The sequence below is a fragment of the Salvelinus fontinalis genome, unplaced genomic scaffold (genome assembly GCF_029448725.1).
Source record: "Salvelinus fontinalis isolate EN_2023a unplaced genomic scaffold, ASM2944872v1 scaffold_0008, whole genome shotgun sequence".
NCBI classification, from domain to species: domain Eukaryota; kingdom Metazoa; phylum Chordata; class Actinopteri; order Salmoniformes; family Salmonidae; genus Salvelinus; species Salvelinus fontinalis.
In genome coordinates, this window is record NW_026600217.1 from 1,425,368 (window position 1) to 1,441,616 (window position 16,249).

The following is a 16,249-nucleotide window of genomic DNA, read 5'->3' on the forward strand; positions in this document are numbered from 1 at the left end:
GGGTGGTAGATACCTAGTCTCCATTATGGCTCTAATCTGATAGTGGTAGTGGGGTGGTAGATACCTAGTCTCCATTATGGCTCTAATCTGATAGTGGTAGTGGGGTGGTAGATGTCTAGTGCCCTTATGGCTTTAATCTGATAGTGGTAGATGTCTAGTCTCCATTATGGCTCTAATCTGATAGTGGTAGTGGGTTGATAGATACCTAGTCTCCATTATGGCTCTAATCTAATAGTGGTAGTGGGGTGGTAGATGCCTAGTGCCTTTATGGCTCTAATCTGATAGTGGTAGTGGGGTGGTAGATGCCTAGTGCCCTTATGGCTCTAATCTGATAGTGGTAGTGGGGTGGTAGATACCTAGTCTCCATTATGGCTCTAATCTAATAGTGTTAGTGGGGTGGTAGATGCCTAGTGCCTTTATGGCTCTAATCTGATAGTGGTAGTGGGGTGGTAGATGCCTAGTCTCCATTATGGCTCTAATCTGATAGTGGTAGTGAGGTGGGAGATACCTAGTCTCCATTATCGCTCTAATCTGATAGATGTAGTGGGGTGGTAGATACCTAGTCTCCATTATGGCTCTAATCTGATAGTGGTAGTGGGGTGGTAGATGTCTAGTGCCCTTATGGCTCTAATCTGATAGTGGTAGATGTCTAGTCTCCATTATGGCTCTAATCTGATAGTGGTAGTGGGGTGGTAGATACCTAGTCTCCATTATGGCTCTAATCTGATAGAGGTAGTGGGGTGGTAGATACCTAGGCTCCATTATGGCTCTAATCTGATAGTGGAAGTGGGGTGGTAGATACCTACTCTCCATTATGGCTATAATCTGATAGAGGTAGTGGGGTGGTAGATACCTAGTCTCTATTATGGCTCTAATCTGATAGTGGTAGTGGGGTGGTAGATGCCTAGTGCCTTTATGGCTCTAATCTGATAGTGGTAGTGGGGTGATAGATGCCTAGTGCCCTTATGGCTCTAATCTGATAGTGGTAGTGTGGTGATAGATGCCTAGTGCCCTAGTGGCTCTAATCTGATAGTGGTAGTGGGGTGGTATATACCTAGTCTCCATTGTGGCTCTAATTTGGTAGTGGTAGTGGGGTGGTAGATACCTAGTCTCCATTATGGCTCTAATCTGATAGTGGTAGTAGGGTGGTAGATGTCTAGTGCCTTTATGGCTTTAATCTGATAGTGGTAGATGTCTAGTCTCCATTATGGCTCTAATCTGATAGTGGTAGTGGGGTGGTAGATGACTAGTGCCTTTATGGCTCTAATCTGATAGTGGTAGTGGGGTGGTAGATGCCTAGTGCCCTTATGGCTCTAATCTGATAGTGGTAGTGGGGTGGTAGATACCTAGTCTCTATTATGGCTCTAATCTGATAGTGGTAGTGGGGTGGTAGATGCCTAGTGCATTTATGGCTCTAATCTGATAGTGGTAGTGGGGTGATAGATGCCTAGTGCCCTTATGGCTCTAATCTGATAGTGGTCGTGGGGTGATAGATGCCTAGTGCCCTTATGGCTCTAATCTTATAGTGGTAGTGTGGTGATAGATGCCTAGTGCCCTTGTGGCTCTTATCTGATAGTGGTAGTGGGGTGGTAGATACCTAGTCTCCATTATCGCTCTAATCTGATACATGTAGTGGGGTGGTAGATACCTAGTCTCCATTATGGATCTAATCTGATAGTGGTAGTGGGGTGGTAGATGTCTAGTGCCCTTATAGCTCTAATCTGATAGTGGTAGATGTCTAGTCTCCATTATGGCTCTAGTCTGATAGTGGTAGTGGGGTGATAGATGCCTAGTGCCCTTATGGCTCTAATCTGATAGTGGTAGTGGGGTGGTAGATATCTAGTCTCCATTATGGCTCTAATTTGGTAGTGGTAGTGGGGTGGTAGATACCTAGTCTCCATTATGGCTCTAATCTGATAGTGGTAGTAGGGTGGTAGATGTCTAGTGCCTTTATGGCTTTAATCTGATAGTGGTAGATGTCTAGTCTCCATTATGGCTCTAATCTGATAGTGGTAGTGGGGTGGTAGATGACTAGTGCCTTTATGGCTCTAATCTGATAGTGGTAGTGGGGTGGTAGATGCCTAGTGCCCTTATGGCTCTAATCTGATAGTGGTAGTGGGGTGGTAGATACCTAGTCTCTATTATGGCTCTAATCTGATAGTGGTAGTGGGGTGGTAGATGCCTAGTGCCTTTATGGCTCTAATCTGATAGTGGTAGTGGGGTGATAGATGCCTAGTGCCCTTATGGCTCTAATCTGATAGTGGTCGTGGGGTGATAGATGCCTAGTGCCCTTATGGCTCTAATCTTATAGTGGTAGTGTGGTGATAGATGCCTAGTGCCCTTGTGGCTCTAATCTGATAGTGGTAGTGGGGTGGTAGATACCTAGTCTCCATTATCGCTCTAATCTGATACATGTAGTGGGGTGGTAGATACCTAGTCTCCATTATGGATCTAATCTGATAGTGGTAGTGGGGTGGTAGATGTCTAGTGCCCTTATAGCTCTAATCTGATAGTGGTAGATGTCTAGTCTCCATTATGGCTCTAGTCTGATAGTGGTAGTGGGGTGATAGATGCCTAGTGCCCTTATGGCTCTAATCTGATAGTGGTAGTGGGGTGGTAGATATCTAGTCTCCATTATGGCTCTAATCTGATAGTGGTAGTGAGGTGGGAGATACCTAGTCTCCATTATCGCTCTAATCTGATAGATGTAGTGGGGTGGTAGATACCTAGTCTCCATTATGGCTCTAATCTGATAGTGGTAGATGTCTAGTCTCCATTATGGCTCTAATCTGATAGTGGTAGTGGGGTGGTAGATACCTAGTCTCCATTATGGCTCTAATCTGATAGAGGTAGTGGGGTGGTAGATACCTAAACTCCATTATGGCTCTAATCTGATAGTGGAAGTGGGGTGGTAGATGTCTAGTGCCCTTATGGCTTTAATCTGATAGTGGTAGATGTCTAGTGCCCTTATGGCTCTAATCTGATAGTGGTAGATGTCTAGTCTCCATTATGGCTCTAATCTGATAGTGGTAGTGGGGTGGTAGATACCTAGTCTCCATTATGACTCTAATCTGATAGAGGTAGTGGGGTGGTAGATACCTACTCTCCATTATGGCTATAATCTGATAGAGGTAGTGGGGTGGTAGATACTTAGTCTCTATTATGGCTCTAATCTGATAGTGGTAGTGGGGTGGTAGATGCCTAGTGCCTTTATGGCTCTAATCTGATAGTGGTAGTGGGGTGATAGATGCCTAGTGCCCTTATGGCTCTAATCTGATAGTGGTAGTGTGGTGATAGATGCCTAGTGCCCTTGTGGCTCTAATCTGATAGTGGTAGTGGGGTGGTATATACCTAGTCTCCATTGTGGCTCTAATTTGGTAGTGGTAGTGGGGTGGTAGATACCTAGTCTCCATTATGGCTCTAATCTGATAGTGGTAGTGGGGTGGTAGATGTCTAGTGCCTTTATGGCTTTAATCTGATAGTGGTAGATGTCTAGGCTCCATTATGGCTCTAATCTGATAGTGGTAGTGGGGTGATAGATACCTAGTCTCCATTATGGCTCTAATCTAATAGTGGTAGTGGGGTGGTAGATGACTAGTGCCTTTATGGCTCTAATCTGATAGTGGTAGTGAGGTGGGAGATACCTAGTCTCCATTATCGCTCTAATCTGATAGATGTAGTGGGGTGGTAGATACCTAGTCTCCATTATGGCTCTAATCTGATAGTGGTAGATGTCTAGTCTCCATTATGGCTCTAATCTGATAGTGGTAGTGGGGTGGTAGATACCTAGTCTCTATTATGGCTCTAATCTGATAGTGGTAGTGGGGTGGTAGATGCCTAGTGCCTTTATGGCTCTAATCTGATAGTGGTAGTGGGGTGATAGATGCCTAGTGCCCTTATGGCTCTAATCTTATAGTGGTAGTGTGGTGATAGATGCCTAGTGCCCTTGTGGCTCTAATCTGATAGTGGTAGTGGGGTGGTAGATACCTAGTCTCCATTATCGCTCTAATCTGATACATGTAGTGGGGTGGTAGATACCTAGTCTCCATTATGGCTCTAATCTGATAGTGGTAGTGGGTTGGTAGATGTCTAGTGCCCTTATGGCTCTAATCTGATAGTGGTAGATGTCTAGTCTCCATTATGGCTCTAATCTGATAGTGGTAGTGGGGTGGTAGATACCTAGTCTCCATTATGGCTCTAATCTGATAGAGGTAGTGGGGTGGTAGATACCTAAACTCCATTATGGCTCTAATCTGATAGTGGAAGTGGGGTGGTAGATGTCTAGTGCCCTTATGGCTTTAATCTGATAGTGGTAGATGTCTAGTCTCCATTATGGCTCTAATCTGATTGTGGTAGTGGGGTGGTAGATACCTAGTCTCCATTATGGCTCTAATCTGATAGTGGTAGTGGGGTGGTAGATACCTAGTGCCCATTATGGCTCTAATCTGGTAGTGGTAGTGGGGTGGTAGATACCTAGTCTCCATTATGGCTCTAATCTGATAGTGGTAGTGGGGTGGTAGATGCCTAGTGCCTTTATGGCTCTAATCTGATAGTGGTAGTGGGGTGGTAGATGCCTAGTGCCCGTATGGCTCTAATCTGATAGTGGTAGTGGGGTGGTAGATACCTAGTCTCCATTATGGCTCTAATCTGATAGTGGTAGTGGGGTGGTAGATACCTAGTGCCCATTATGGCTCTAATCTGATAGTGGTAGTGGGGTGGTAGATGCCTATTGCCTTTATGGCTCTAATCTGATAGTGGTAGTGGGGTGATAGATGCCTAGTGCCCTTATGGCTCTAATCTGATAGTGGTAGTGGGGTGGTAGATGCCTAGTGCCCTTGTGGCTCTAATCTGATAGTGGTAGTGGGGTGGTAGATACCTAGTCTCCATTATGGCTCTAATCTGATAGTGGTAGTGGGGTGGGAGATACCTAGTCTCCATTATGGCTCTAATCTGATAGATGTAGTTGGGTGGTAGATACCTAGTCTCTGTTATGGCTCTAATCTGATTGTGGTAGTGGGGTGGTAGATGTCTAGTGCCCTTATGGCTCTAATCTGATAGTGGTAGATGTCTAGTCTCCATTATTGCTCTAATCTGATAACGGTAGTGGGGTGGTAGATACCTAGTCTCCATTATGGCTCTAATCTGATAGTGGTAGTGGGGTGGGAGATACCTAGTCTCCATTATGGCTCTAATCTGATAGAGGTAGTGGGGTAGTAGATACCTAGTCTCCATTATGGCTCTAATCTGATAGTGGTAGTGGGGTGGTAGATGTCTAGTGCCCTTATGGCTTTAATCTGATAGTGGTAGATGTCTAGTCTCCATTATGGAACTAATCTGATAGTGGTAGTGGGGTGATAGATACCTAGTCTCCATTATGGCTCTAATCTAATAGTGCTAGTGGGGTGGTAGATACCTAGTCTCCATTATGGCTCTAATCTGATAGTGGTAGTGGGGTGGTAGATACCTAGTCTCCATTATGGCTCTAATCTGATAGTGGTAGTGGGGTGATAGATACCTAGTCTCCATTATGGCTCTAATCTAATAGTGGTAGTGGGGTGGTAGATGACTAGTGCCTTTATGGCTCTAATCTGATAGTGGTAGTGAGGTGGGAGATACCTAGTCTCCATTATCGCTCTAATCTGATAGATGTAGTGGGGTGGTAGATACCTAGTCTCCATTATGGCTCTAATCTGATAGTGGTAGATGTCTAGTCTCCATTATGGCTCTAATCTGATAGTGGTAGTGGGGTGGTAGATACCTAGTCTCTATTATGGCTCTAATCTGATAGTGGTAGTGGGGTGGTAGATGCCTAGTGCCTTTATGGCTCTAATCTGATAGTGGTAGTGGGGTGATAGATGCCTAGTGCCCTTATGGCTCTAATCTTATAGTGGTAGTGTGGTGATAGATGCCTAGTGCCCTTGTGGCTCTAATCTGATAGTGGTAGTGGGGTGGTAGATACCTAGTCTCCATTATCGCTCTAATCTGATACATGTAGTGGGGTGGTAGATACCTAGTCTCCATTATGGCTCTAATCTGATAGTGGTAGTGGGTTGGTAGATGTCTAGTGCCCTTATAGCTCTAATCTGATAGTGGTAGATGTCTAGTCTCCATTATGGCTCTAGTCTGATAGTGGTAGTGGGGTGATAGATGCCTAGTGCCCTTATGGCTCTAATCTGATAGTGGTAGTGGGGTGGTAGATATCTAGTCTCCATTATGGCTCTAATCTGATAGTGGTAGTGAGGTGGGAGATACCTAGTCTCCATTATCGCTCTAATCTGATAGATGTAGTGGGGTGGTAGATACCTAGTCTCCATTATGGCTCTAATCTGATAGTGGTAGATGTCTAGTCTCCATTATGGCTCTAATCTGATAGTGGTAGTGGGGTGGTAGATACCTAGTCTCCATTATGGCTCTAATCTGATAGAGGTAGTGGGGTGGTAGATACCTAAACTCCATTATGGCTCTAATCTGATAGTGGAAGTGGGGTGGTAGATGTCTAGTGCCCTTATGGCTTTAATCTGATAGTGGTAGATGTCTAGTGCCCTTATGGCTCTAATCTGATAGTGGTAGATGTCTAGTCTCCATTATGGCTCTAATCTGATAGTGGTAGTGGGGTGGTAGATACCTAGTCTCCATTATGACTCTAATCTGATAGAGGTAGTGGGGTGGTAGATACCTACTCTCCATTATGGCTATAATCTGATAGAGGTAGTGGGGTGGTAGATACTTAGTCTCTATTATGGCTCTAATCTGATAGTGGTAGTGGGGTGGTAGATGCCTAGTGCCTTTATGGCTCTAATCTGATAGTGGTAGTGGGGTGATAGATGCCTAGTGCCCTTATGGCTCTAATCTGATAGTGGTAGTGTGGTGATAGATGCCTAGTGCCCTTGTGGCTCTAATCTGATAGTGGTAGTGGGGTGGTATATACCTAGTCTCCATTGTGGCTCTAATTTGGTAGTGGTAGTGGGGTGGTAGATACCTAGTCTCCATTATGGCTCTAATCTGATAGTGGTAGTGGGGTGGTAGATGTCTAGTGCCTTTATGGCTTTAATCTGATAGTGGTAGATGTCTAGGCTCCATTATGGCTCTAATCTGATAGTGGTAGTGGGGTGATAGATACCTAGTCTCCATTATGGCTCTAATCTAATAGTGGTAGTGGGGTGGTAGATGACTAGTGCCTTTATGGCTCTAATCTGATAGTGGTAGTGAGGTGGGAGATACCTAGTCTCCATTATCGCTCTAATCTGATAGATGTAGTGGGGTGGTAGATACCTAGTCTCCATTATGGCTCTAATCTGATAGTGGTAGATGTCTAGTCTCCATTATGGCTCTAATCTGATAGTGGTAGTGGGGTGGTAGATACCTAGTCTCTATTATGGCTCTAATCTGATAGTGGTAGTGGTTTGGTAGATGCCTAGTGCCTTTATGGCTCTAATCTGATAGTGGTAGTGGGGTGATAGATGCCTAGTGCCCTTATGGCTCTAATCTTATAGTGGTAGTGTGGTGATAGATGCCTAGTGCCCTTGTGGCTCTAATCTGATAGTGGTAGTGGGGTGGTAGATACCTAGTCTCCATTATCGCTCTAATCTGATACATGTAGTGGGGTGGTAGATACCTAGTCTCCATTATGGCTCTAATCTGATAGTGGTAGTGGGTTGGTAGATGTCTAGTGCCCTTATGGCTCTAATCTGATAGTGGTAGATGTCTAGTCTCCATTATGGCTCTAATCTGATAGTGGTAGTGGGGTGGTAGATACCTAGTCTCCATTATGGCTCTAATCTGATAGAGGTAGTGGGGTGGTAGATACCTAAACTCCATTATGGCTCTAATCTGATAGTGGAAGTGGGGTGGTAGATGTCTAGTGCCCTTATGGCTTTAATCTGATAGTGGTAGATGTCTAGTCTCCATTATGGCTCTAATCTGATTGTGGTAGTGGGGTGGTAGATACCTAGTCTCCATTATGGCTCTAATCTGATAGTGGTAGTGGGGTGGTAGATACCTAGTGCCCATTATGGCTCTAATCTGGTAGTGGTAGTGGGGTGGTAGATACCTAGTCTCCATTATGGCTCTAATCTGATAGTGGTAGTGGGGTGGTAGATGCCTAGTGCCTTTATGGCTCTAATCTGATAGTGGTAGTGGGGTGGTAGATGCCTAGTGCCCGTATGGCTCTAATCTGATAGTGGTAGTGGGGTGGTAGATACCTAGTCTCCATTATGGCTCTAATCTGATAGTGGTAGTGGGGTGGTAGATACCTAGTGCCCATTATGGCTCTAATCTGATAGTGGTAGTGGGGTGGTAGATGCCTATTGCCTTTATGGCTCTAATCTGATAGTGGTAGTGGGGTGATAGATGCCTAGTGCCCTTATGGCTCTAATCTGATAGTGGTAGTGGGGTGGTAGATGCCTAGTGCCCTTGTGGCTCTAATCTGATAGTGGTAGTGGGGTGGTAGATACCTAGTCTCCATTATGGCTCTAATCTGATAGTGGTAGTGGGGTGGGAGATACCTAGTCTCCATTATGGCTCTAATCTGATAGATGTAGTTGGGTGGTAGATACCTAGTCTCTGTTATGGCTCTAATCTGATTGTGGTAGTGGGGTGGTAGATGTCTAGTGCCCTTATGGCTCTAATCTGATAGTGGTAGATGTCTAGTCTCCATTATTGCTCTAATCTGATAACGGTAGTGGGGTGGTAGATACCTAGTCTCCATTATGGCTCTAATCTGATAGTGGTAGTGGGGTGGGAGATACCTAGTCTCCATTATGGCTCTAATCTGATAGAGGTAGTGGGGTAGTAGATACCTAGTCTCCATTATGGCTCTAATCTGATAGTGGTAGTGGGGTGGTAGATGTCTAGTGCCCTTATGGCTTTAATCTGATAGTGGTAGATGTCTAGTCTCCATTATGGAACTAATCTGATAGTGGTAGTGGGGTGATAGATACCTAGTCTCCATTATGGCTCTAATCTAATAGTGCTAGTGGGGTGGTAGATACCTAGTCTCCATTATGGCTCTAATCTGATAGTGGTAGTGGGGTGGTAGATACCTAGTCTCCATTATGGCTCTAATCTGATAGTGGTAGTGGGGTGATAGATACCTAGTCTCCATTATGGCTCTAATCTAATAGTGGTAGTGGGGTGGTAGATGACTAGTGCCTTTATGGCTCTAATCTGATAGTGGTAGTGAGGTGGGAGATACCTAGTCTCCATTATCGCTCTAATCTGATAGATGTAGTGGGGTGGTAGATACCTAGTCTCCATTATGGCTCTAATCTGAGAGTGGTAGATGTCTAGTCTCCATTATGGCTCTAATCTGATAGTGGTAGTGGGGTGGTAGATACCTAGTCTCTATTATGGCTCTAATCTGATAGTGGTAGTGGGGTGGTAGATGCCTAGTGCCTTTATGGCTCTAATCTGATAGTGGTAGTGGGGTGATAGATGCCTAGTGCCCTTATGGCTCTAATCTTATAGTGGTAGTGTGGTGATAGATGCCTAGTGCCCTTGTGGCTCTAATCTGATAGTGGTAGTGGGGTGGTAGATACCTAGTCTCCATTATCGCTCTAATCTGATACATGTAGTGGGGTGGTAGATACCTAGTCTCCATTATGGCTCTAATCTGATAGTGGTAGTGGGTTGGTAGATGTCTAGTGCCCTTATGGCTCTAATCTGATAGTGGTAGATGTCTAGTCTCCATTATGGCTCTAATCTGATAGTGGTAGTGGGGTGGTAGATACCTAGTCTCCATTATGGCTCTAATCTGATAGAGGTAGTGGGGTGGTAGATACCTAAACTCCATTATGGCTCTAATCTGATAGTGGAAGTGGGGTGGTAGATGTCTAGTGCCCTTATGGCTTTAATCTGATAGTGGTAGATGTCTAGTCTCCATTATGGCTCTAATCTGATTGTGGTAGTGGGGTGGTAGATACCTAGTCTCCATTATGGCTCTAATCTGATAGTGGTAGTGGGGTGGTAGATACCTAGTGCCCATTATGGCTCTAATCTGGTAGTGGTAGTGGGGTGGTAGATACCTAGTCTCCATTATGGCTCTAATCTGATAGTGGTAGTGGGGTGGTAGATGCCTAGTGCCCGTATGGCTCTAATCTGATAGTGGTAGTGGGGTGGTAGATACCTAGTCTCCATTATGGCTCTAATCTGATAGTGGTAGTGGGGTGGTAGATACCTAGTGCCCATTATGGCTCTAATCTGATAGTGGTAGTGGGGTGGTAGATGCCTATTGCCTTTATGGCTCTAATCTGATAGTGGTAGTGGGGTGATAGATGCCTAGTGCCCTTATGGCTCTAATCTGATAGTGGTAGTGGGGTGGTAGATGCCTAGTGCCCTTGTGGCTCTAATCTGATAGTGGTAGTGGGGTGGTAGATACCTAGTCTCCATTATGGCTCTAATCTGATAGTGGTAGTGGGGTGGGAGATACCTAGTCTCCATTATGGCTCTAATCTGATAGATGTAGTTGGGTGGTAGATACCTAGTCTCTGTTATGGCTCTAATCTGATTGTGGTAGTGGGGTGGTAGATGTCTAGTGCCCTTATGGCTCTAATCTGATAGTGGTAGATGTCTAGTCTCCATTATTGCTCTAATCTGATAACGGTAGTGGGGTGGTAGATACCTAGTCTCCATTATGGCTCTAATCTGATAGTGGTAGTGGGGTGGGAGATACCTAGTCTCCATTATGGCTCTAATCTGATAGAGGTAGTGGGGTAGTAGATACCTAGTCTCCATTATGGCTCTAATCTGATAGTGGTAGTGGGGTGGTAGATGTCTAGTGCCCTTATGGCTTTAATCTGATAGTGGTAGATGTCTAGTCTCCATTATGGAACTAATCTGATAGTGGTAGTGGGGTGATAGATACCTAGTCTCCATTATGGCTCTAATCTAATAGTGCTAGTGGGGTGGTAGATACCTAGTCTCCATTATGGCTCTAATCTGATAGTGGTAGTGGGGTGGTAGATACCTAGTCTCCATTATGGCTCTAATCTGATAGTGGTAGTGGGGTGGTAGATACCTAGTCTCCATTATGGCTCTAATCTTGTAGTGGTAGTGGGGTGGTAGATACCTAGTCCCAATTATGGCTCTAATCTGATAGTGGTAGTGGGGTGATAGATACCTAGTCTCCATTATGGCTCTAATCTGATAGTGGAAGTGGGGTGGTAGATGCCTAGTGCCTTTATGGCTCTAATCTGATAGTGGTAGTGGGGTGGTAGATGCATAGTGCCCTTATGGCTCTAATCTGATAGTGGTAGTAGGGTGGTAGATACCTAGTCTCCATTATGGCTCTAATCTGATAGTGGTAGTGGGGTGGTAGATGCCTAGTGCCTTTATGGCTCTAATCTGATAGTGGTAGTGGGGTGATATATGCCTAGTTCCCTTTTGGCTCTAATCTGATAGTGGTGGTAGATACCTAGTCTCCATTATGGCTCTAATCTGGTAGTGGGAGAGGGGTGGTAGATAACCTAGTCTCCATTATGGCTCTAATCTGATAGTGGTAGTGGGGTGTTAGATACCTAGTCTCCATTTTGGCTCTAATCTGATAGTGGTAGTGGGGTGGAAGATACCTACTCTCCATTATGGCTCTAATCTGATAGAGGTAGTGGGGTGGTAGATACCTAGTCTCCATTATGGCTCTAATCTGGTAGTGGTAGTGGGGTGGTAGATACCTAGTCTCCATTATGGCTCTAATCTGATAGTGGTAGTGGGGTGGTAGATGTCTAGTGCCCTTATGGCTCTAATCTGATAGTGGTAGATGTCTAGTCTCCATTATGGCTCTAATCTGATAGTGGTAGTGGGGTGGTAGATACCTAGTCTCCATTATCGCTCTAATCTGATACATGTAGTGGGGTGGTAGATACCTAGTCTCCATTATGGCTCTAATCTGATAGTGGTAGTGGGGTGGTAGATGTCTAGTGCCCTTATGGCTCTAATCTGATAGTGGTAGATGTCTAGTCTCCATTATGGCTCTAATCTGATAGTGGTAGTGGGGTGGTAGATACCTAGTCTCCATTATGGCTCTAATCTGATAGAGGTAGTGGGGTGGTAGATACCTAAGCTCCATTATGGCTCTAATCTGATAGTGGAAGTGGGGTGGTAGATGTCTAGTGCCCTTATGGCTTTAATCTGATAGTGGTAGATATCTAGTCTCCATTATGGCTCTAATCTGATTGTGGTAGTGGGGTGGTAGATACCTAGTCTCCATTATGGCTCTAATCTGATAGTGGTAGTGGGGTGGTAGATACCTAGTGCCCATTATGGCTCTAATCTGGTAGTGGTAGTGGGGTGGTAGATACCTAGTCTCCATTATGGCTCTAATCTGATAGTGGTAGTGGGGTGGTAGATGCCTAGTGCCTTTATGGCTCTAACCTGATAGTGGTAGTGGGGTGGTAGATGCCTAGTGCCCGTATGGCTCTAATCTGATAGTGGTAGTGGGGTGGTAGATACCTAGTCTCCATTATGGCTCTAATCTGATAGTGGTAGTGGGGTGGTAGATACCTAGTGCCCATTATGGCTCTAATCTGATAGTGGTAGTGGGGTGGTAGATGCCTATTGCCTTTATGGCTCTAATCTGATAGTGGTAGTGGGGTGATAGATGCCTAGTGCCCTTATGGCTCTAATCTGATAGTGGTAGTGGGGTGGTAGATGCCTAGTGCCTTTATGGCTCTAATCTGATACTGGTAGTGGGGTGATAGATGCCTAGTGCCCTTATGGCTCTAATTTGATAGTGGTAGTGTGGTGATAGATGCCTAGTGCCCTTGTGGCTCTAATCTGATAGTGGTAGTGGGGTGGTATATGTCTAGTGCCCTTATGGCTCTAATCTGATAGTGGTAGATGTCTAGTCTCCATTATTGCTCTAATCTGATAACGGTAGTGGGGTGGTAGATACCTAGTATCCATTATGGCTCTAATCTGATAGTGGTAGTGGGGTGGGAGATACCTAGTCTCCATTATGGCTCTAATCTGATAGAGGTAGTGGGGTAGTAGATACCTAGTCTCCATTATGGCTCTAATCTGATAGTAGTAGTGGGGTGGTAGATGTCTAGTGCCCTTATGGCTTTAATCTGATAGTGGTAGATGTCTAGTCTCCATTATGGAACTAATCTAATAGTGGTAGTGGGGTGATAGATAACTAGTCTCCATTATGGCTCTAATCTAATAGTGCTAGTGGGGTGGTAGATACCTAGTCTCCATTATGGCTCTAATCTGATAGTGGTAGTGGGGTGGTAGATACCTAGTCTCCATTATGGCTCTAATCTGATAGTGGTAGTGGGGTGGTAGATACCTAGTCTCCATTATGGCTCTAATCTTGTAGTGGTAGTGGGGTGGTAGATACCTAGTCTCCATTATGGCTCTAATCTGATAGTGGTAGTGGGGTGATAGATACCTAGTCTCCATTATGGCTCTAATCTGATAGTGGAAGTGGGGTGGTAGATGCCTAGTGCCTTTATGGCTCTAATCTGATAGTGGTAGTGGGGTGGTAGATGCATAGTGCCCTTATGGCTCTAATCTGATAGTGGTAGTAGGGTGGTAGATACCTAGTCTTCATTATGGCTCTAATCTGATAGTGGTAGTGGGGTGGTAGATGCCTAGTGCCTTTATGGCTCTAATCTGATAGTGGTAGTGGGGTGATATATGCCTAGTTCCCTTTTGGCTCTAATCTGATAGTGGTGGTAGATACCTAGTCTCCATTATGGCTCTAATCTGGTAGTGGGAGAGGGGTGGTAGATACCTAGTCTCCATTATGGCTCTAATCTGATAGTGGTAGTGGGGTGTTAGATACCTAGTCTCCATTATGGCTCTAATCTGATAGTGGTAGTGGGGTGGAAGATACCTACTCTCCATTATGGCTCTAATCTGATAGAGGTAGTGGGGTGGTAGATACCTAGTGTCCATTATGGCTCTAATCTGGTAGTGGTAGTGGGGTGGTAGATACCTAGTCTCCATTATGGCTCTAATCTGATAGTGGTAGTGGGGTGGTAGATACCTATGCTCCATTATGGCTCTAATCTGATAGTGGTAGTGGGGTGGTAGATGCCTAGTGCCCGTATGGCTCTAATCTGATAGTGGTAGTGGGGTGGTAGATACCTAGTCTCCATTATGGCTCTAATCTGATAGTGGTAGAGGGGTGGTAGATACCTAGTCTCCATTATGGCTCTAATCTGATAGTGGTAGTGGGGTGTTAGATACCTAGTCTCCATTATGGCTCTAATCTGATAGTGGTAGTGGGGTGGAAGATATCTACTCTCCATTATGGCTCTAATCTGATAGAGGTAGTGGGGTGGTAGATACCTAGTCTCCATTATGGCTCTAATCTGGTAGTGGTAGTGGGGTGGTAGATACCTAGTCTCCATTATGGCTCTAATCTGATAGTGGTAGTGGGGTGGTAGATACCTAGTCTCCATTATGGCTCTAATCTGATAGTGGTAGTGGGGTGATAGATACCTAGTCTCCATTATGGCTCTAATCTGATAGTGGAAGTGGGGTGGTAGATGCCTAGTGCCTTTATGGCTCTAATCTGATAGTGGTAGTGGGGTGGTAGATGCATAGTGCCCTTATGGCTCTAATCTGATAGTGGTAGTAGGGTGGTAGATACCTAGTCTTCATTATGGCTCTAATCTGATAGTGGTAGTGGGGTGGTAGATGCCTAGTGCCTTTATGGCTCTAATCTGATAGTGGTAGTGGGGTGATATATGCCTAGTTCCCTTTTGGCTCTAATCTGATAGTGGTGGTAGATACCTAGTCTCCATTATGGCTCTAATCTGGTAGTGGGAGAGGGGTGGTAGATACCTAGTCTCCATTATGGCTCTAATCTGATAGTGGTAGTGGGGTGTTAGATACCTAGTCTCCATTATGGCTCTAATCTGATAGTGGTAGTGGAGTGGAAGATACCTACTCTCCATTATGGCTCTAATCTGATAGAGGTAGTGGGGTGGTAGATACCTAGTCTCCATTATGGCTCTAATCTGGTAGTGGTAGTGGGGTGGTAGATACCTATGCTCCATTATGGCTCTAATCTGATAGTGGTAGTGGGGTGGTAGATGCCTAGTGCCCGTATGGCTCTAATCTGATAGTGGTAGTGGGGTGGTAGATACCTAGTCTCCATTATGGCTCTAATCTGATAGTGGTAGAGGGGTGGTAGATACCTAGTCTCCATTATGGCTCCAATCTGATAGTGGTAGTGGGGTGTTAAATACCTAGTCTCCATTATGGCTCTAATCTGATAGTGGTAGTGGGGTGGAAGATATCTACTCTCCATTATGGCTCTAATCTGATAGAGGTAGTGGGGTGGTAGATACCTAGTCTCCATTATGGCTCTAATCTGGTAGTGGTAGTGGGGTGGTAGATACCTAGTCTCCATTATGGCTCTAATCTGATAGTGGTAGTGGGGTGGTAGATACCTAGTCTCCATTATGGCTCTAATCTGATAGTGGTAGTGGGGTGGGAGATACCTAGTCTCCATTATGGCTCTAATCTGATAGAGGTAGTGGGGTAGTAGATACCTAGTCTCCATTATGGCTCTAATCTGATAGTGGTAGTGGGGTGGTAGATGTCTAGTGCCCTTATGGCTTTAATCTGATAGTGGTAGATGTCTAGTCTCCATTATGGCTCTAATCTGATAGTGGTAGTGGGGTGATAGATACCTAGTCTCCATTATGGCTCTAATCTAATAGTGCTAGTGGGGTGGTAGATACCTAGTCTCCATTATGGCTCTAATCTGATAGTGGTAGTGGGGTGGTAGATACCTAGTCTCCATTATGGCTCTAATCTGATAGTGGTAGTGGGGTGGTAGATACCTTGTCTCCATTATGGCTCTAATCTGGTAGTGGTAGTGGGGTGGTAGATACCTAGTCTCCATTATGGCTCTAATCTGATAGTGGTAGGGGGTGATAGATACCTAGTCTCCATTATGGCTCTAATCTGATAGTGGAAGTGGGGTGGTAGATGCCTAGTGCCTTTATGGCTCTAATCTGATAGTGGTAGTGGGGTGGTAGATGCATAGTGCCCTTATGGCTCTAATCTGATATTGGTAGTAGGGTGGTAGATACCTAGTCTCCATTATGGCTCTAATCTGATAGTGGTAGTGGGGTGGTAGATACCTAGTCTCCATTATGGCTCTAATCTGATAGTGGTAGTGGGGTGATAGATACCTAGTCTCCATTATGGCTCTAATCTGATAGTGGAAGTGGGGTGGTAGATGCCTAGTGCCTTTATGGCTCTAATCTGATAGTGGTAGTGGGGTGGTAGATGC